We start from the raw sequence: 20,975 nt of genomic DNA on the forward strand, positions 1-20,975 counted from the left end.
CCAGGGTCAGCCCAAAGAACTGGGCTGAAGTTCCACCAACAATACAACAGACCCTCTCTGATTCCAGAAACTGACCTGTTCATCTGTTTGGTTAGTAAATATTAGCTGAGCACCTGCTACTTGCCAACTATTATGATGGCCATGGAGATGCTACAGTGGAAAAATAGAAAGCTAAAATAGAAAGCCTGCACTCCCTCCCTGAAACTATCCTTTGAGTACTTGGTATTTTATTCTTCCTCTTTCCCCTCTGAGTTTTCACTATAATTTGACCACCAAGAAGAAACCATCAATAATGTCAATGCAAGAAACAAGGTACCTGCCAGGCATGGAGGTACGCAAGATGCCTATAATCCCAGAGGCTCTGGAGGCTGAGGCAGGCGGATCACAATTTCAAATCCAGCCTCAGCAATTTAGGGAGGCCCTAAGCAACTTAGCAAGACCCTATCTCTAAATAAAATATTAAAAAGGGCTGGGGATATGCCTCAGTATTCAAGTGCCCCTTCATTGAATTCCCAGTACAGAGAGAAAGAGATCACCTTACCAGTCAGTCTTTACCTTGTCCACGTTATTAGTTTTTTTGAAATATGAATCCCACCCCCAGAGGCAGCCTAAGTATATCCTTCTACCTAGTATTGACATTCAGACTAGGGTGCTGTTCAGAGTTACATAACAGCCAGAGAGTCTCTGGCAAAGGACCATGGCCACACAGCTTTGGTCACCTCTTGACTCCCACTGTTTTCACCCTTGTAGACTGTTCTGTGCTGCCTTGTGTTACAAGACATGGTTCAAGCCACCATGACAGGCTTGTGAGTTCTGACAACTTACCCAGAGCGGCTAAGTTAGACACCCTCACCCTCTGTCTCCTCCTTGGCTTTCTAACTTTATCGATTGTCTCAATGTCCTTTAGAGAATCTGCTTCTTCCCTGCACAGGAAAAAGGACTACACTTAGCTCATTTCATGACTCTTTGCCTCCTTCAGACTGAAACAGCTCTTGGGCATTTCTTTCATACTATTAATATTTTTGAAGAAGACATGCCAGTTGTTTTGGAGGATATCTTTCAATTTGGACATTAATTATATCTACTTCAATCTGTTTTCTCATAATTAGATTTAGGTGACTCAGCTGCAGGGTGACATAAGAGCATCCAGAAGCACAGGATGCCTGTTGTCCCTTATTGGTGATGTTAATTTCAATTCTTGTTTAGGGTGTTTTCAGTTTCCCCACTAAACTGTTACTTTTTTTTTTTTTTAAACCATTACTGTTACATTTGTATGGAGAACAATGACTCTCTCTGATTCCAGAAACTGACCTGTTCATCTGTTTGGTTAGTAAATATTAGCTGAGCACCTGCTACTTGCCAACTATTATGATGGCACTGGAGATGCTACAGTGGAAAAAAAAAGAAAATCCTTGCCCGGAGGGAGTTTACAGCCTAGCTGGGAAAGGCAGGTGTAGAGCTAGTAAAACATAAAGCATATACTGTGTGCTCTGGTGACAAGGGCTTCCGAGAGGATAATTCAGGAACAGATGGCACAAGGAGGGTGAGGGAGGAGAAATCACATCAGCAACTGCCGTTGTGCCCTTCAGTCGACTGCCCAAAACAGTGCAAACGAGGTCTTCCTACAGTGGGAATCCTGTCTCCTCACTTCCTGTTTCAAATCCAAGGCTAGACTCCTCTGTGAATGTTCAGGACCCCCACAGAGTGCCCCAGCTGCCTTGTGCTTGAGTCTCATAATTTATACAGTGGCAATAACACCTATTCTTCCTCTAAATGTGTGCTGCTGTGGCCCCCACAACTTGAGGCAGGAGGATAGAGTCAAGTTTAAGTTGGTGACTTCTGAGAGATAAGGATAACACATTCCAGGCATAAGAAAAATGTCAGGAGGACATTCCTCAGTCAAATTCACTGTTTAGGACAAACAATGGGAGAGCACTGAACTGGGGCAGGCAGATCTGATCTCTGGTGCTTTCTGGAAAGTAACTGAGACCCTCATTTGCCTGGTAAGGCAGAGGCACAATGCTAAGTACAGTTTAAACTATGTGCAAACAGTTTTGGCTGAGTGCAAAAGGGTGTACTGCAACCTATGAATGTAGTAATTTCTAGCCCCAGAACATATATATACTGCCCCCCCCCACCCGGCTTGATTTCTTTGCTACTCCACCTATGGAGTAGCCACCTTGATACGTGAATGGATATAATAAATAATTCTTACTAACCTCCTCTTTGCTAGCTGTGTTTGATTTCTATACTGTATGAGTTAAAGGACCCACTGAGCTGGTGATTCATGTTCCCTCATCCCACACAAGGGACTTCTTTCTCTTGTCATTCATAGCACCTCCTCCAGGAGATCCTTCAAGGCCGAGAAATGTAGAGATTGTGGGAATGTCTAGCTCACAAACTTTATCATTCAAACAATAAATAAAATGGGCTCATAGTTATCTAAATTTAAGAGGCAAGTATTTATATTAGCAATGTGATAGGTTGTATACAAAATTTTGTATTATATGAAAACCACATCTATCACATTTTTTAATTAGGTAGGGTACTTGGTGAAGTATGTTATTTTTCCTTTATCCAAAGTTCATTAAGGACATTAATTTGCAGAGATAATTCTATATGGTTAATGCACAGACCAAGAAAAATCAGCAGATAATTCTTGAGCTAAAATAACTTATAAACAAATCACGAATATGGACAAACCGTGAACACCCCCAAGGCAAGTAGTGCAGAATTCCCACCTACATCCACCTCCTGAGTCACACTTCAATTTGATTCAACAAGTCATTTCTAAGTCCTTATAAGGCTCTCTGCACTGCCCCAGTGCCGGTGCCACAGGAATTTCCAAAAAGTGTGAGACAGGAGCTCCACTTTCAAGGAGGTCAGAAAACGTGGTGAGATGTTAAAACGCACGGTATCATTAAAACCCTCAAGAAAAAAAAAATCTTCGGATTACTTTCTGGATAATTAGACATAATTATATAAACAATTACAGTTTTAAGTATGGGTATTTAACAAAATTGCCCCCCTTGCTTCACAGTCAATTTTTGTTGTGTACATGCATGTTTGTGGGGAAGGGAGGTGTTGGGGGTTTTACGTTTATTTCTTTAACAGAGGACTTGATGTGTCTTTACTACCTAAGATAACTGCAACTTAGAAATGTCTGCAATGGGCCTTGCTTCCTCTCTGCCAAGAGAATCTGAGTGCCCAGGCCCCTGTCTGTTCTTCCATGAATTCCCTCCTCCTCAGACAAGCTATCAGTCTGTAACTAAGAGTAGTCAAAACCACTTACCTGGTAATCCTCAATACTATCTGTAAAGTGATGGCTTGAATTATCATTTCTATCTAGTATCTCCCCACACAAAGATGATTTACAAATGAAGAAAGAAAAACAGCAAGAGATGTTAGTAGAGAAAGCTGCAGACCTGGGGTCATCCCACAGCTGAGCTCCTGAGGGACACCAAGGGAGAAGGCAGCACAATCCCATTGAGCACCTAGTTCCTCCCATCTGTGCATAGGAGAGAACCACAGTGCAGGCTCATGTGCCCTTCCTTCTCCCTACCTTGGAAGTTTCATCTTTCAGGACTGCCCACTAAGTAACAATTATCTGTCCACTTTTCACATTTTCCTAATCAGCTATTCTAAAATTTGCCACAATTTTATAAGTTCCCTATTTAAACTGTGCAGATACAGCCAAGAGTAGTGGCATACACCTGTTACCCCAGCAGCTTGGGAGGCTGAGGCAGGAGGATCATGAGTTCAAAGCCAGCCTCAGCAATGGTGAGGCACTAATCAACTCATTGAGACCCTGTCTCTAAATAAAATACAAGATAGGGCTGGGGATGTGGTTCAATGGTTGACTGCCCCTGAGTTCATTCCCTGGTACTCTCCCTTCACCGCCAACAAAACAAAAAGGAAAAAAAAAAAAAAACTATGCAGATACAAAATTCTGTCACAGTAAAGTATTATCAGGGGAAAAGGGAAGAAATACCTTCCCTTTCAGTTTCCAGATTCTTAACTTCAAGTGTTTTAAAATGGATGTCCTCAAGACCTCACAGACTTTCTCTAAATGGTATAAACATGTGCAATTTAGAAAAGCACATCAACTTTTGACTTTAAAAATAGCACCAAAAAGTGGACTGATGTGTCATGGGTCGGAAAATGAACTCAAAGCTCAAATAAGATTCTCAACACAAACCATCTTCTCCTAGGATAATGCAAAGAGAAAGATAGTCAAGCTCCACCTGAAATACAGCTAAGTAACATACCAACAAGAAACCATGATCTACACTAAACACAGCTGCTAGAGAAAACTCAACTTTCACAGAACCATGGGAGAGAACAACTGATGAGCTCCACCTGGTACACAGAGTACCAACTTACCCAAAATGAGAATCCCACATCCCACAAGGAGCTATGAGCACCATTTGTCATGTCTCCACAAAGCTCGGCCCTGGGAGTAAAATTTTATATGTTCATCTTTCTTTTGCTACAGGAAATGATTAGTTACTGCCTGGGCAGGAGAGGGGAAATGAACTTGCTGGCCCTTGTGAAAACAACAAAATGCTGTTTTTCTAGAACAGCTGACTAAGAACACACTGTCCTAAGTGCAGAGCAGTGGAGCATAGCTTCCTGGTTCCCAGCTCCCGACCGCGGGAAGAAGAGTGCTGCAGGCCTGGCCTGGTCACCCACATGCAGGCACGACTTCCACAGTCACTGACTGTCACTCCTCCGACAGCCTCAGGGACTGAGTCCTCAGAGACGTGGCAGGACTGAGGGCCTGTTTGCCATGTTGCCATGTATATCTGACAGACTGTAGAGGTTTTATCAAGGGAAAGAAAGAAGGCCAGGCCAGCTGAGGAACTTGTCCTTGCACTGTGCTACCCTGAAGCTACAAATCCTGCCATGTCCCTGGGAGCCCAGGAACATGCTACACCTGCCCTGAGAGGAGAGAAGATTCTGAATGAGAGGGCTACAAGAACAATGACCATACTTCCTTGCCTGAAAACTGGGACTCAATCTGACAAATACAATCACATTTCTGGAATTCATCCTGTAAAATATCTGAAACCAGGACCAGTTACAGACCTTATTGAAGTAGGGTGTGTCTGTCATTCCCCACCTACCTAGCAGGGTTCCCAGGCCCCTCCCCAGCAGAGCTGATTCAGCGAGTCTCTGGGTGGTGCCTGAGAACCTTGGTTTCTAACAAGCAGCCAAAGAGATCTTTAAGCTCAGACAAGTCTGGGGAACAGGGACTGGACAATTGTGCTGTAATAACATCAGTATGTTAGCTTGTAAATGGTAACACTAACGAATATCAGTCTTCTTTTAACCCTCCAGATAAAACCACTGTTTTGATAATATCCATTGTAAAGACAGAGGAAATGTGTACAAGGTTACACAACCAGTAAGGACAGAGAGGGGACTCAAATAGAGACCCAACTCCAACAGCTGTACTCTCTCCACTATCCGTATAGTGGGTTAGGTATATTAAATGCATTTTCAACTTATGACATCTTCAATATATGATGGGCTTAGGAGGATGTAACTCTATCATAAGTCAAGGAGCATACTCAAACATTATTCTAGCTTCTTTTTTCTATCATATCTAACTTGAATTTTTTTTTAAAAAAAAAAGAAGAAAAATCAATGTTTTCTACTTGTTCTGCTTTAAAAAAAAAAGATCTGATCTGCCATATGAATAGTACCCCTATACCCACTCCCTTCCCAACTACAGGTTAACTTAAAAACTCACCGTGGCTTAAAAGAACACAAAACCCAGAACCCAATATGCTTCATCCAACAAGTTCTTACTGAGCCCCTCCCTGTGGATACAGCAGGGAAGAGACCAGACTCTGCCCTCCAGGAGCTCACACTTTACTAAGAGGGCACACACTATTGGCCAGGAAGAAAAGAAGGCCAAAGGTCCATCAGCTGATGCCAGGTGCTGGAAAGTCAGAGGAGAGAAATGGGGGCTGGGATTCAAGTTGCCAGGGAGTCTCCCTAATAAGGGGCCACTTGAACAGAGGTCTAAGGGTGCTGGGAAGCAAGGATATCTTGGGGGAGAGCATCCCACAGAGAAAGAAGAGTGCCCAGCTCATTCCCTGGCCCAAACCACAATCCTCCAAAACTTTCTGTCAGCATAGATAACTCCACATTTGCTCAGGTTTGGGATCCTCCTCCACTCCCCATCTCTGCTGGGCTGGGACACTCTTCCTCTCCTTCTTCAGACCTCAAGCTAAAAACCATGTCCTCAGGTAACTTTTCTGATCTCTTCATCACATGCAGAGCCCACACTGTACACATCATACACTGCTCTTCTCCCAGCACTAATCACAGCCATAATTAAACCATTATTTCTGTAATTTAATGTCTGCCTCATCCCAATAAGCTAATCTCCATGAGGACAAGGACTGTACAGGTTGCATTCTTTGACCTAGTGCCTGAGAAATGGTCAAGTTCATCATTGGGAAAGATGTGAAGAAATGCTTCTGAGTTTTCTCAGGATAACACAGAGTTACAGTTTTCCACTGTATTGTGCACAACACACTGATTTTCCTTCCTGATAAGAAAAGTTAGGAACAAGGAAACAGCTGTATTCAAAAAATGAAGTCCCAAAGTAGGCCCTTCAGACTGTGTTTGGGTTCAGTGTCACTTCATCTTACTATAATCTAAAAGGAAACAATCAAAGCCAGAAGACTGTCCCTCCTAAGACCACATGAGGTCAATCATAAACACCCATTCAGAAGCAAATTAAAGTAATGTGCTGCATATCCACAATAATTAGAATTTTTTAAATATATGAAAATAACACCTCTTCTGTGACAGGAAGTAAAAGGGCAGCGCTGCTAGAATCTCACATACCACAGGATTTAAATGTTAGCAGCCACCATTAGATACTCACCCCTTGCTAGATACACTGCTAAGTGTTATCCACACATTGATCTCACATAACCAAGCTGCTCTAAGTGAAGCAATTCTGCAGAGCTCCAAACCTTTGCAAAGCATGCCAGTTAGGACCCAATGTCCCAGTACCAAACATACCAGCATCCAAAGTGCTGATACCAACCAAGTATGGGGCATTTAGCTGCTCTAGTTCAAGCTGCCCCAGCTCATAGAAACAAGCAGGGGAAGTGACTGGCACAAGATGGCACAGCCTGTTAGTAGCTAAGTCCAGCCAACAACTTGATCGCTGACAGGTCATCCATCCTTCTGAAAGTCTAAACCACCACTTTTTGAGGTCTCAACCCTCAGAGAAAGTGACCAAGTCAAGCTTCCTAAGGAACATTGCAATGTTACCAAAATGCTACAGTGCTGCTCAGAGCAGAGCAAAAACAAAACAGGACTCTTTCTTTCTTCTTTGCAGCTGCCACTAATCTGAGTCGCACAACAAGCCTCTTGTCTCTCCACTCCCAAGCAGCTCTTCTGAGCAACAAAAGCCCAGGAACACCGAGGCCCTGGGTGCAGGCCAGAGCTAAACAGGCTAAAAAGCAGGCTGCTGTGACACTACTTTATCAAACACTCTGCAGGGCCAAAACCACAATTTTGCATGCATGATCACACTTCTGTACAAGAGCAGAATGCATGAAAGAAGGCTGAGCTGTGTGATTCATCCTGCACCCTGATAAGCACCCTGATTTTGATGATTTTCTGCATCTTATTTATACTGAAATGAAGTTTCTGTGGAATCCAGTCACCTCACCCCTTCCCCCAAATTAGCCAGCTAAAAGCAACAGCCTGTTATAACATACCATCAACCCGCTACCGTGGGGCCTACCAGGCCAGACCAAGCCAGAAATTATATGTTCTTGGTGACATGAAGTTCTTCTGAAAAATTAATCCTAAATGGTCTTACACCATCCTTCAGGGACTTTAAGCCCCAACATGCTAATGCCCTGGAGCAGCAACACTCAAGAGAACTTCGGCTTTGACCCAGGGCTCCCAAACATTGCTCCTCTGCTTACCATAAACCCAGTTCAGCCTGCAGCAGGTGGAGGCCTACTTAATCCCCCACCACAGAACACCTCAAGGACGACTCACAGAGAGCGACTGCTGAAGGTGGACTCCCACTGGCCCAAGCCACTCAGCCAGAGCTCCCAGCCACCTCAGGTTTAGGCAATGCCTGGATCCTCCAACGGTGGTGTGTGACACCTCCAATGGTGGTGTGTGACACTAATGCTCTATTTAAAATGATAGAGACTCATTTTGAGAGCGTTGCTTTTTGTTTTTGTAAGTAAAAATCAAATGAGAAGATACCCAAGAGCATCTTAAAAACTTGAGAAGCTAAATATTCTAAGGGTATCATTTTGGGATACTGACCACTCTTGAGCACTGAGATGTAGGAATATAATTTTACATTCCAGCACCTTGCAGTAGGACTCAGGATACAGTAGAAAAGAAGCTAGTCTGACCTGCAGTGAGTCCTGGAGCCGTGACCTGGGCAAGTGGCTCAAGCATCTACTGCTCTCGTTCATGCATATTCTGAGGTAAACATCCTTCATGGCATCAAAAGCAATGTGAGAAAATGAAGTCACTCCTCCAGCGTAATGGATAACACAGAATCAATAAAGAACTTCCTTTCTTCAGTTTCAAGCACGCCTTTCCTCTTCCCCTTTTTTTAAAATTCTTTCTTTCTTTCTTTCTTTCTTTCTTTCTTTCTTTCTTTCTTTCTTTCTCTCTTTCTTTCTTTCTTTATTTTTAGTCATACATGACAGCAGAATGCATTTTGACATATAATACATACATGGAATGTACATACATCAATCATATTGTCAATTCTATTCTGCTGCCCTTCCTATCCTCCTTATTCTCTTCCCTTTTATTAATTTTCCAAATTCTTCTTCTGAAATCAACAATCCACATATCCTCTTACTCTAGGAATTCAGTCTGTTTCCCCTAAGGACCTGTCAGGGACATTATGCCAAGATATTGTTGGTCCTATGCATGCATGGGTTCCACATGCATAGATTTAATCAAACTCAGAAAATACCCAAGGGGAAAAAAAACCTGTGTCTGTACTAAACACACAGACTTTTTTCTTATCATTAGTCTCTAAACAACACGGTGCAACAACTCTTCACACAGCATTGACACTGCATTAATTGTTATAAGTGGTCTAGAGATGGCAAAGTACACAGGGGTATGTGCATGGGTTCTATTTTTATAACAAGGGATTTGAACATCTTCACACTTTGTTATCCGTGGGGATTCTACACCAATTTCCCAGGCATACGAAAGGGACAACTGTATGGTCAATCATGGTTACTCCAGCATTGTTTGTGACCTTCAGTGCAAAAATAACACCCACTAATAAGAATACTATTATGGCACTTAAAATAAGAAAGTTTGGGAGCCGGGGGTGTAGCTCCTTAGTAGGAAGCTTCCCTAGCACATATGAGGCCCTGGAAGGAAAATAATAATAATAAATAATGTTCTAAAACTTTTTATAGTATGATCAAATACAGATTGAGTTTTGTTTTGTTTTGTTTTGTTTTCCAAAAAAACATGTACTAGACTAGTTGTCCAAGTAGTTTATCAGTGATGAGAAAAAAAGGGGATCAAGGGCACAAGAATGTGATAGACAAAATAATCACCCCATGTCCACATCCTAACCCAGAACCTGTGAATACAGGACCTTAGGCAAAGGGGGCTTTGCAGATATAATAAGGGTGTTGAGACAGGAGACTATCCCAGATCCAGCTGGACCCAATCCAATCATGTGGGTCCTTAAAAGTCAAAAATCTTTTCTGGATTTGACTATAGAAAGATGGTCAGAAAGAAGATAAAGATGAAAAAGAGGGCGATCAACCTATAAATACTGGAAGTCTCTAGAAGCTGGAAAGCACAAGAAAACAGACTCTCCCTTAAAACTTGTGACTCATTGATTTTAACCCAGTGTGAACCATTTTGGGCTTCTGACCTACAGAAGCATGAGAGAATAAACTTGTTTTGTGCTGCTAACTCTGTGGTAGTTATAGCAGCAATAGAAATAATTACAGAAGAGAGGATGGATGAATTACACAGAATCAATAAAGAACTTATAATTCTTTATAATTTTATTTATAATTTTATATATTAGATCCTTTACTTATAATTTTAAATAAATCTTTAACATATATATATGTTAGCCAGAGCTCCCAGCCATATATATATATATGTGTGTGTGTGTGTATATATATATATATATATATATATATATATAACTTATTTTAATTGGGAAAAGAAATAAATTCTTTGTCATTTCTTATATGTCATGATTCCCCAACCGCAAGAGCTTTCACATAATACTCTGACTTCTTCTGCCTGAAATACCTACGATTCTCTCTTCCACACCAGAAACCCACTTACACCTCTGCTCCAACTCAGTGGTCCTCTCCTGCATGAGGGTTCCCTCCTCAGTGTTCTCTCCTGTACTGAATTTAAGTGGTGTCCTGTGGTTTGGTCCACCTTGTTGGATGAATACTTTAAAAACAGGGCTTGAGGCTCATTTTTCTATGTGAACCCAACACCTCTTAATGGGCATGGCATATAGTTAATGATTAGTGAGTGTTTACTCAACTGGGTTGACTCCTGGATGTCACTAAACCCAAACCAATTTAGTAAATCCTAGTTGTAAATTAATAAGGCATCTCCTATTGGAGAAAAACTCTGTAATTTTGTTTTTATTTTATAATCCATTCTAAGGGGGAGTGTCACTGCAGAGTTGTCATATCTGAGTGTTGAAACTATTGAAAATTCAACTGAAAATTCAACTCCACTAGTGATTCTTTTAATAGCAAAGAAACCAGGAGAGGGGACAGAGTGAAATTTGAGTCCATGTTTACATACAAAAGGCTGCATCCACCAAGACTTGAGCCAGCAGCTTGTTTTAATCTCCTAGCAGCCCTCTGCTTAGCCATGATCATTAGCACAGCCACCTCTACAGAAATAGTTATTTCCACGGCTCAGAGGTCAAAGTACTAAAGGAGCTACACCCCTTGTTTGAGTGAGGCATCTTGAATAACTAAAGATTTAACAAATCCCTAATCCAACCATAGACAAGTGGCAAAGTGGCAGACACATTGAATGTTTCAGTTACTTAAACCAGCCTACAGCAAATATTATATTTTGTTGGTGGTGTTGATGTTGTTCTCATTTTAAAGTCTTATTTATTGAGGTACAGTTTGTATACAATAACCCATCCTTTCTAATGTTCAGTTCTATGAGTTCTGACAAACATGAAGTAATCACCAGAATTGAGATATAGAACGCTTCATTCGCCCCCAATGTTCTCTACCTCCTTTATAATCAACCTTCTCACCCATCACCTGTTCCTTATAGGCATGATCTGTTTTCTGACCCTACACTTTTTCCTTTTCCAGAATGTTATTTAAATGGAAGCTTAATCTTCCTACTCTAAGTTCAGCTTTTACATATAACACGTTTGTTGTTCTCTGTTGTACTCTGGTGAGTAGTATTCCATTGATAGACAGGTTAGCTTATCCATTTACTAATTGATGGACATTTGGGGGGTTTTACTGTTTGGAAAAAAGCTGTTAGAAATATTAGCCTAGAGGCTTTTGTGGAACTTATTGTTTCCCTTGTATAAATATTTAGGAGTGGAATTGCTGCTGGCTATGTGCTAAGTGTATGTTTAACTATCTAAGAAACTACCTAACTCTTCCCCAAAATGGCTGTGCTAGTGAAAGTTTCCACCAGATCTGCTTGCTCTGCATATTTGCCAATACTTGGTATTAACCATTTTTGTTCTGTTTTTCTGGGTTTTAGCCATTTTAGTGGATATACAGTGGTACCTCATTGTGTTTCTTTTTTTAACTTTTGATTCTGAAATAATTCTAGACTCACAAAGAAGTTACAAAAATAATTGGAGGTTTTCTTTGTATTCTTCACACAGTTTTCCCCCATTTCACATAATCACAGTTAAAATTATCAAAAGCAGGAACTTGACACTGTATAATACGTTAACCTACAAGTTTGTTCAGATTTCAGAAGCTTTCGCTTTTCTGCATATGGTCCTATGAAATTTTATAATATGTATAGATTTATATTACCACTACTACCATCAGGATATAAACTTATTTCATCAGAGTACATTATATATTAGATCCTTTTGATATTATGAACATTCCTCTGCTGGAAGAATTTTAGTGAACAATGATGACTTTCTTTTGCCCTTTTCCCCTGACCAAATTAAAAGCCAATCGTGTATTCTCGGGCTATGTTCAAACCACAGTTGACAGATCAGTTCACTCTCCAGTCCTGCTTATTCCTTCTTTATTATATGTCAGGCTCAGTCGTAGTGGATAAAATAGAGAACAAGAAAACAGTAGGCCCTGCTTTTAAAAACACTTGGAGTGGGAAAGAGATTTGCACACACATACGAATAACAAACTGTGACAAGTACCATCTATGAATGAAAAGCAAAAATTATAAAGAAAGATGAGACGCAGCCTAATAAGACTAGGAGAAAGGTTCCTGCAAGTGAGCCCCTTTCTCAGACTCATATCCAAAGCCCTCCACAGAAACAAGGCACTAGAGTATCTGAACCACTAAGTAGTAAACATGTAAGCAACATGTTCTCAAAGCAGATTCAAGGAAGACCTTTAAGGGTTATGAATTTCACTAAAAACCACTCATCTTTTCCTTAAGTCAAAGCTTGACCTAAAAGAAGCATAGATTTGACAATTACCCCTGTGATGTTACCTCCAGAACACACCTAGGCTCAAAAGTTCTTTCCAACAACCTGCTGTGAAAAGCTAAACTCCACCACTAGAGATCCCTTAGGTACAGAGGTCTCCCTGTGCTGTAGACTAGTCACAAGGAAATCCCAACACAAAGCAGGGACATAGGAACCCATTTCTGGCTTTTGGCTAATGTCTGGCATGACTCTCTCTTCTTGTCTGAGGGATCCATATCTACAAGTTGTTTGAAGGCAGAATTGCTCTCTCTCCCCTTTCAGCTTATACATATTTGTTACTAACATCTACTGTTATTTATTCTGATGCCTCTCCCCATTCTATATCAATAGCCCCAATAGTCGGATTCATCTCTGCACCTCAAGTTCCCATGCATACAGCTGTAACACATGTTCTGTGAATATACAAGGCATGACGATCAGATTATTATAATGTCCCCGGTAGGGCATTGAGGGAGTAAACGCTGAGACAGATGAATCTTAGAAGGAAAGATATCAATCAGTATGATGTGGGAGGCCTAGTTTAAGAAGCATACCATAGTAGCTAAATTTAACAGGAGGATGCTTGGTAATGAGAGAGGACAGGGGCAGGACCAAAGGAGATGGTATGAGGAAGCAGGAAAGAAGACATGCCCACACACAGATGAAGCTCAGGACCAGACCAGCTTGGCACCTGCTGGGGGGAAGACAGATTCTGATGGTGAGAGGAAGGAGGGAGGGAAAGGGCAGCTCTGTCAATATGACTTCGTTTCCAAGAGCATGTGCCAAGAGTTGGGGTGGGGAGACCAGGGGCTCAAGAAGCAATGAGTGTTTCCAACAGCTGCTATGGGAGTACCTGGGAAATCAGTAAGAACTGAGAGGTGGGGGGAAGGACCTGTAGAAAACAGCTAGTCTCTTTCCAGAGAGACATTAGACTTTCCTAAGTCACTTCCAAACCCTTCTGGGAGCCCTCTGTGCACAAGATGGTGACATAGGCTTGCCAACCTACAAGGCTAGCTCCCACCCTGCAATACCTGCAAAGCCAGCTATGGGAGATCTCACAGGCCACCATGGAACTGCCGGGAAAACCACTGTTTCCAGCCCTGCGCTATAGTTGAGCCTCTGTACATAGACACCATTTACAATTCATGATTCATTAAACACAAGAGTTCCCAGAGATGCTAACTATTCTGCAATATAAACTTTGAAGTATCAGAAAACTTTTTAACCCATGTTTCCAACACCACTTGCTCATGCAATTAATCACATGGCTTTTCAGGCAGGACTTCTTCTGAACAGACATTGGGCCCCTTCATCTTTGCCACTCTGCAGCAGCCCAGGGTGATATGTGGCTATCTGGAAAGAAGAGGGGAAGGCACTATAGCCAGCCACACTTCTCCCCTACTGGAACACTTAGCAGATCTCATTGACAGAGAGAGCTAAGGGAGCTCCCAGGTAATAATCTGAAATGTACCCAAAAATGAAATAGGGACACTCACCAGATCTGTATTTTGACCATATATGGTAATAAATGCTACCATTATGATCCTATTTGCAAAAACCCTAGCTTCTCAGATGCAAGGTGTTATGTAGTACAGGATACCAGTCACACAAGTTCAAGTTACACCAGTTGCTTCCCGTCTGTAGTAACTAAGATTTTAACTGAGAAACATTTCGCTTTCTGGTTACACAATGAATGCACCACAAGGTAAAACAGAAACTGGCAACTGCTGATAGATATCAGGCCTTTGGGAAAGTCACCAAAGCTAGCCAAACTGCCTGCTCAGCTCCGGTTTTGAAAGTTCATTGACACTGATGTGGCCCTCTGTCCACCCAAAGACCCCAACTGGGCCTCCTAAAGCTTTCTATTAAGCTCAAAATTAAGCCACATAAGGCCAAACTGTTTTATTATATTTATATGCTTTTCTAAAAAAGATACTTTGGCACAAATATTCCTAAGTGATTTTTTCACATCAGAAATTGGAATTGGGTTATTCTTCAATGACAGGATGCTGCCAAAGAGCAGCAGGGGCTATTTACAAAATGATCCCAGAAGAAGGTCACACCCTATCTATTTCCAAACCCATGATGAATAACTAAGAATCAAAGCTGAATCTAAAAATCTCATTTTAACTTTCCTCCTACCCAAAGAAAGGAAGCATATTGTTAAGTTCAAAAGACCCAAACAAGTTATCAAAAAGCTGCCTGTGAACACCAAACAAAAGATATTTTATATAATTTATCAACAAATGCTAAAAATGCAATTCACTGCAATTATGCCTCTGCCTACATGCCATTGTGTTTTGTCATAGGTATTTCAAAATAATGCAGTCTAAGCAAAATGCTTACTTTCCCCAGCTAATACAAGGTCAAGGAGAAGGGAAACTAACATTTTAGTGATCCTCTACGGCTATGACTTGAATGTGCCCCCCCAAAAAATTTCAGGTGCTGAAAACAGTCTCCAAATTCATATGTTCATAGATTTTTGAAGGTAAACCTTTTGGGGGTAATTAGGATTAGAAAAGGTGATAAAGATGAGACCCACATGATGCATTAGTGGCTTAATAAGGAAGAGAGACATGAGCTACTACTACACATGCCGTATTGCCATGTGATACTCTCAACCATGTGATGGTGTAGCAAGAAGGCCCTCACCAATGCAGTACCATGCTCTTGGGCTTCTCAGCCTCCAAAACTGTGAGCCAAACATTTATTTGTTTGTTTGTTTGTTTACTGGCAGTCCTGGAGAGTGAACGTTACGTATGCTCAGCAAGTATTCTACCACTGAGCTTCGTCCTCGACCCTTTTTATTTTGAGACAAGGTCTACTAAGTTGCCTAGGCTGGCCTCGAATTTGCAATCCTCCTGCCTTGGCCTCCCAAGGAGCAGGGATTACAGGCATATGCCACCTTACCTGGCCAAAGTTTTATTATTTCTAAATCACTTAGTCTCAGGTATTTTGTTATAGCATCAGAAAATAGACTAAGACATCTACTTACCATGTACATCAAACCTTGGTATAACATATCTTTGAGTTTGCTGTCCCTTAATATTCATTCTTCCTTTCTTCCTTAACAACAGAACCCCATGCAATCTGCTGTTGTTATTGTTTTGGTTTTCTGTTTTGCAGTATTGGTTGAACTTAGTTCAACCCAGACTGAACTCCACCACTTAGCTACATCCCCAACCCTATTTACTCATTTGTTTATTTATTTTTGAGACAGGACCATGTTAAGTTGCCCAAGCTGGCCAACTTGCAATCCTCTTGCCTCACCCTCCCAAACTATGCCAGGCTGAAACCCCCAGTCTTTTTAACTGATACCCAGAATAAGAATGGCAGACTCCTATATTCTTTTACAGCCAGGTGTTTGGCTATGTGACTGTTCTCTAACCTAGTCATTCTCTAAGTGTGGTCTAGGGATCGCTGGAGTTCCCAAAACACTTTTAGGGAGTCCATGAGGCCAAAACTATTTTCACAATCATACTAAAGCATTACTTGTCTTTTTAATGCTCAATGTCTCATAAGTCTATCATGGGGAGTTTGGGAGGTGACATGCCACATGATACCACAACAAACTGAATGCATAGCAGATCCGAGAACCCAGCTATTTTCAATCCAGTCAGACATGAGATTGATTTACAAAATTATAAAGCAGTGGCTGTCTTCTCAATAATCATTGAAAAATAGTTCTTTTTCACATAAAAAAGTAATTTGTGCTAACCTATAATGTTTATTATTTTTAACTAAATCAATAAACATCTTTTATATTCTCACTTTCAATTTTTTTCTTATATTTATTTTTTAGTTATAGGTGAACACAATGACTTTATTTTACTTTATGTGGTGCTGAGGATCGAACACAGTGCCTCACGCATACTAGGTGAGTGCGCTATCTCTGAGCCACAACCCCAGCCCCTCACTTTAAATTTCTAATGCCCAAAATATCTGAAATAGTTGCCAAGTACTGCTGTGACAATTACTAAAAATTTAGTGATTTTTAAAATAAAACATTTATTATAGTTGTGGAGGCCAGAAGTCCAAAATTAGAGTCTTATAAGGCTAATAAACTTAAGATGCTGGTAAGGCTGGATTCTTCCTAGAGGCTCTATGAGAACATGCCCCTCATAGGGCTCCTTGGCTGTAGTCCACCTACTAGTAACAGCATCACTTCAACCTTTGCTTCACCTGCCTTCCTCTTATAAGAGCTTACATGACTTTACTTCACTTGCCTCTAAACTCTTATTTAGAAATATACCAAATATTTCAAAATACTCTCCCCATCTCAAGATCCTTAACTTAATCACATCTGTAATGTCTTTTGCTAGGTAAGGTACCATATGAACAGGTTCCAGGGACTGGCTCATGGACAGCAGCTTTAGGGGCCATGATTCTGCTATCATGATATGCTAGATATAACCCAGATAAGCCAAGCTCTTTGGGATCCTCAATAACTTTTAAGAATGTAAAAATGTCTTAAAAACTAAAATATTTGTGAGCCACTACTGTAGCATATGAACAGATTAAGTCATTATTAGGCAGGAAAAGTAAAACTCAGAAAAGCTAAGTGGTTAACCAGAGTCACACAGACTAAAGAGACCTTCAACTTGAAACCCAGTGGTCTGCTACCAATGAACTTAACATGGCTCCCTCTGCACAATGCTGCCAACCCCCGAACACCCTGACTACACCAGAGGAAAATGGAAATCAATTCATGGGCATTTTTACACACATCAAATAAAGAGTACAACAATAAGCATTCAGAGGTGAATTTGCTGAGCAGGAAGGAGGACAAGTTGGAGAGGAAGGTGTTTAAAATTTATTAAAATTTACCAATTTATTACCTTGTGAGAGAGATGAGGACAATGTTACAAATGGTGACGTGTTCCAGAACCAAGGCAGAGAGATAAGAACCCCATCTCACTCTACAGCAACGTGACAAGGACTGAAGCTCTGAGACACAGGAAGCACACACAGCAAAGCACTGCTCTGGGTAGATGACAGGGCCTGCCTGGTGGCCAAAGGCAGATTCATGACCACTCATTTTAACAAGGATATCTGAAAGAATGCATTCCTGGGCTGTGTCTCTGACCAGAATCACAACTTCATGGTAGCAAAGAAATTGCACTCAGGTGAACTCCATTAAAATCAGGCATCTAAGGATCCAAATCACAATCTTCAAAGAGACACATAAAAAAAAAAAGAGGAGAATGGGAAGATTCTCAGAGGGCCAGCTCCTGCTCTGCCTAATAAACTGCCTGGCCAAGGCCGAAAAAACCAGAGCAGAGGTGATCAGACTCTCCCTTCCCTATCCAAGCAGTGCACACCAGTGAATGATGGCTCCCCCAACACAGGGGCTGGCCCCGGCTCCCTGGAGAAGCTGCTCCAGTTCTGTGCCTTGCTTTCCCAGCTCCCTGCTTGGAGCCTCTGGAGTGCTCAGCTAACACAACCATTTTGAAAGCAAAACCCAGCAGGAACGCCTGATCTGACAGCCAACAAAAACCCAGGAATAAAAGGACACAGATGCAAGGAACCACCATCAGTAGAATTTGCTCTCTAAAAGAGGAAAAGTCACAGAACTTTCTGGTATTTTATTTTTTTCAATGTGAAAGCCTATGGCCAATACCAGGCCATCTTCAGAACACCTCTAGTCACAGAGCTCAGCATTTCCTAGAAATGTTTATAGCTCTTGCTTTCCTAATATTACACTAGTGTTATAAACTTCATACCTATAACCTACAAAGCATAAAGACTTTGCAAATTAGAGACATGACTAATGTATCTCTTTCATCATGGAATCCACACACACCTGTGTGGTTGCCTTTATGTGATTATTCTGCTGCAGAATAAATTTTAAAACTACTAAATCAGCAATCTCACCTGTCAATCATTTTGAAATTTTTCTTTCATATGCCAGAGCCCAGGGCAATTTAACATTCTATAGACCAAAACTTTCACACTGTGCCTATTAAAGGGATACATAATGTGAAGACATGTTGCTCGGAGATAATGCCTAATTTTCTACATTCCATGTGAATAAGAAAAGATCCACAGGCAGAGAGCCACAACTGAATCTTTTGTATCTAGGATTTTGGAGAGAACAAAAAATGACACTTTGACAGAAAATAGATTGGGAGACATAATAAATTTGTGCTGAATAAGTACTCTATTATAATGAGTTATTCCAAGTTATTCCAAGAGTGGTAATTCCAATTTCCAAGGGAGTAAATATTAAATAGAGTAACTAGAAAAAAAAAACCTGAGCAAAAGTTTAAGGACACAGTGTATGAATACAAATGTTGTTTAGGAAGCTTTCAAAGAGATTGCTATTTCAATATTTTCTTATACTTGGGTGACATAAAGGAATATAATTTATTATTAAAAGTGTAAAATGTTTAAAGTAAACTAACAAAAAGCATGTAGAAAATACTGATTTTTTTAAAATCACTTGGGCACTCCTAATTCAGTAATTATGGTAGATTAGATATTTGCAGGTCTTTCTGCTATCCTATAATTAGATTCTGGATTAATTAATTTTAGAAACTTTCAATGCAATCATTAGTTCCAGGCAGAGAAACAAATCCCACAAGAATATGGCAAGAGCAGTGCACTAAAGCCTGAGCAAAGAGCCCTAAGGAGTGAGCACAGAAGCTGTAGCTGCTCTGGAGGCCACTCTGAACACACCAATGACAGGGACATCTAGATCTCTAGCATTTAGCAAGGTGAGAAAAGTCCAACCTGAAACCAGGATTCCATAGGAAACAAAAGTGGTCCTCAGTCCATAGCATCCTCCTGGTCCTGGTACAAATCAATACATAGCCCAAGTAATACCTCAAGATTCTCAAAATATTAGCAATTAATCTAAACTCAACATGCACAGTAGAAAAGAAGCACAGACAGATTTAGACCACCAGGGATTTAGATACCAGTATTATAAATATTTAGGATATGGGGGCTGGGGTTGTGGCTCAGTGGTAGAGCACTTGCCTAGCATATGTGAAGCACTGGGTTCAATTCTCAGCACCACATGTAAATAAATAAAATAAAGGTCCATTGATGATTAAAAAAAATTTAGGATATGATACAATTCCAACTCTATTGTTATTCAAATATATGAAACATGGAATAAAAAAATGGGCCAAGAGAGACCACCATCAAAAATAAAGATTTAAAACAGAAATAGAGCCTTTAGAAATGAGAAAACATAATCATTAAAATTTAATATATGGGCTAAATAGAAAATCCAATACAGTTGAAGAGAGAATTCTTGAATTAGAAGCCAAATCTTAAATATTACCCAGAACAAAGCAGAAATAAAACATCAAATAGAAAGACATGAAGAGTAAAAAGTTCTAACATCCATTTAATCAAAACCAGAAGGAGGAAATTGAGAGAGAATGGAGAAAATATAGAATACTCAAAGACTAATAGCATGAGAAATTTTCAGAACTGATAAATGATACGAATCTGCAGATACACAAAACAGAGCAAATATAAAACAGGATGAAAAACAGAAAACTATACATAAACATAATGTAATAAAACCACAAACTACCAAGACAAATAAACAATATTAGAATAAGATAAATCATCTACTAAAGAATGACAAAAAGAAAACTAACAGATGCCCTAAGAGTAAAAATAAAAACCATATTAACACAATGGAACAGGATGTTCGCAATGCCAGAAAGAAGTAACTGTCAACTAAGAACTGTAAGAGTGAAATAAAGACATTACAGAAACCAAAACTGAGAAATATTACCACCAATTTCTTTTCCCAGGAAAAGAAATTCTGAAAAAGGCATATCTAATCAGAATAAAGGTGCAGATAGGAAAAGGGAAAAGAAGCAAGAAATGATAAACACATAAACAAATACCAACTTGAAACAATACCACTGTCTAATTTTCATGGTGAAACAATAGATCTGAAGTACTGAAGGAGTGAGTCTGTGTTAGTTGTCCTATGAGTTCTGTATTATCCTAGAAAGGAAACAGAATACCACATACTGAGGAACTTCTAAACTGTTAAATGTGCACACAATACTTTCAGGATAACCATTAGAAGAACAGAAATAAAATGTATCATTTCAAAGCCAGAAGAGAAAAAAGAAAATTGAATGAGAATGCAAATACACAAATCATCAAAAACCTCAATCCAAAAAAGATTAGCAATAAAAAACAGACCATATGCATGTAATTAAAACAAATTGTTAAACTATATTTCAAAAAAAAGCAAAACAAACTGCATTCATTGTACATACAAGAAAAAAATTTATCTACCTTAAAAATCCTGAACTTTGTTCTT

The 20,975-nt window shown here is 40.2% G+C and overlaps 1 protein-coding gene across 11 annotated transcripts in view; it reads right to left on the reverse strand.

Moving 5' to 3' along the window:
- Positions 1 to 20,975, reverse strand: part of SGMS1 (sphingomyelin synthase 1) — a 299,689-nt gene that overhangs the window by 157,392 nt on the left and 121,322 nt on the right. The window lies entirely within an intron of this gene.

The sequence above is a fragment of the Spermophilus citellus genome (assembly GCF_964194105.1).
Source record: "Spermophilus citellus genome assembly, chromosome: 15".
Taxonomy (NCBI): domain Eukaryota; kingdom Metazoa; phylum Chordata; class Mammalia; order Rodentia; family Sciuridae; genus Spermophilus; species Spermophilus citellus.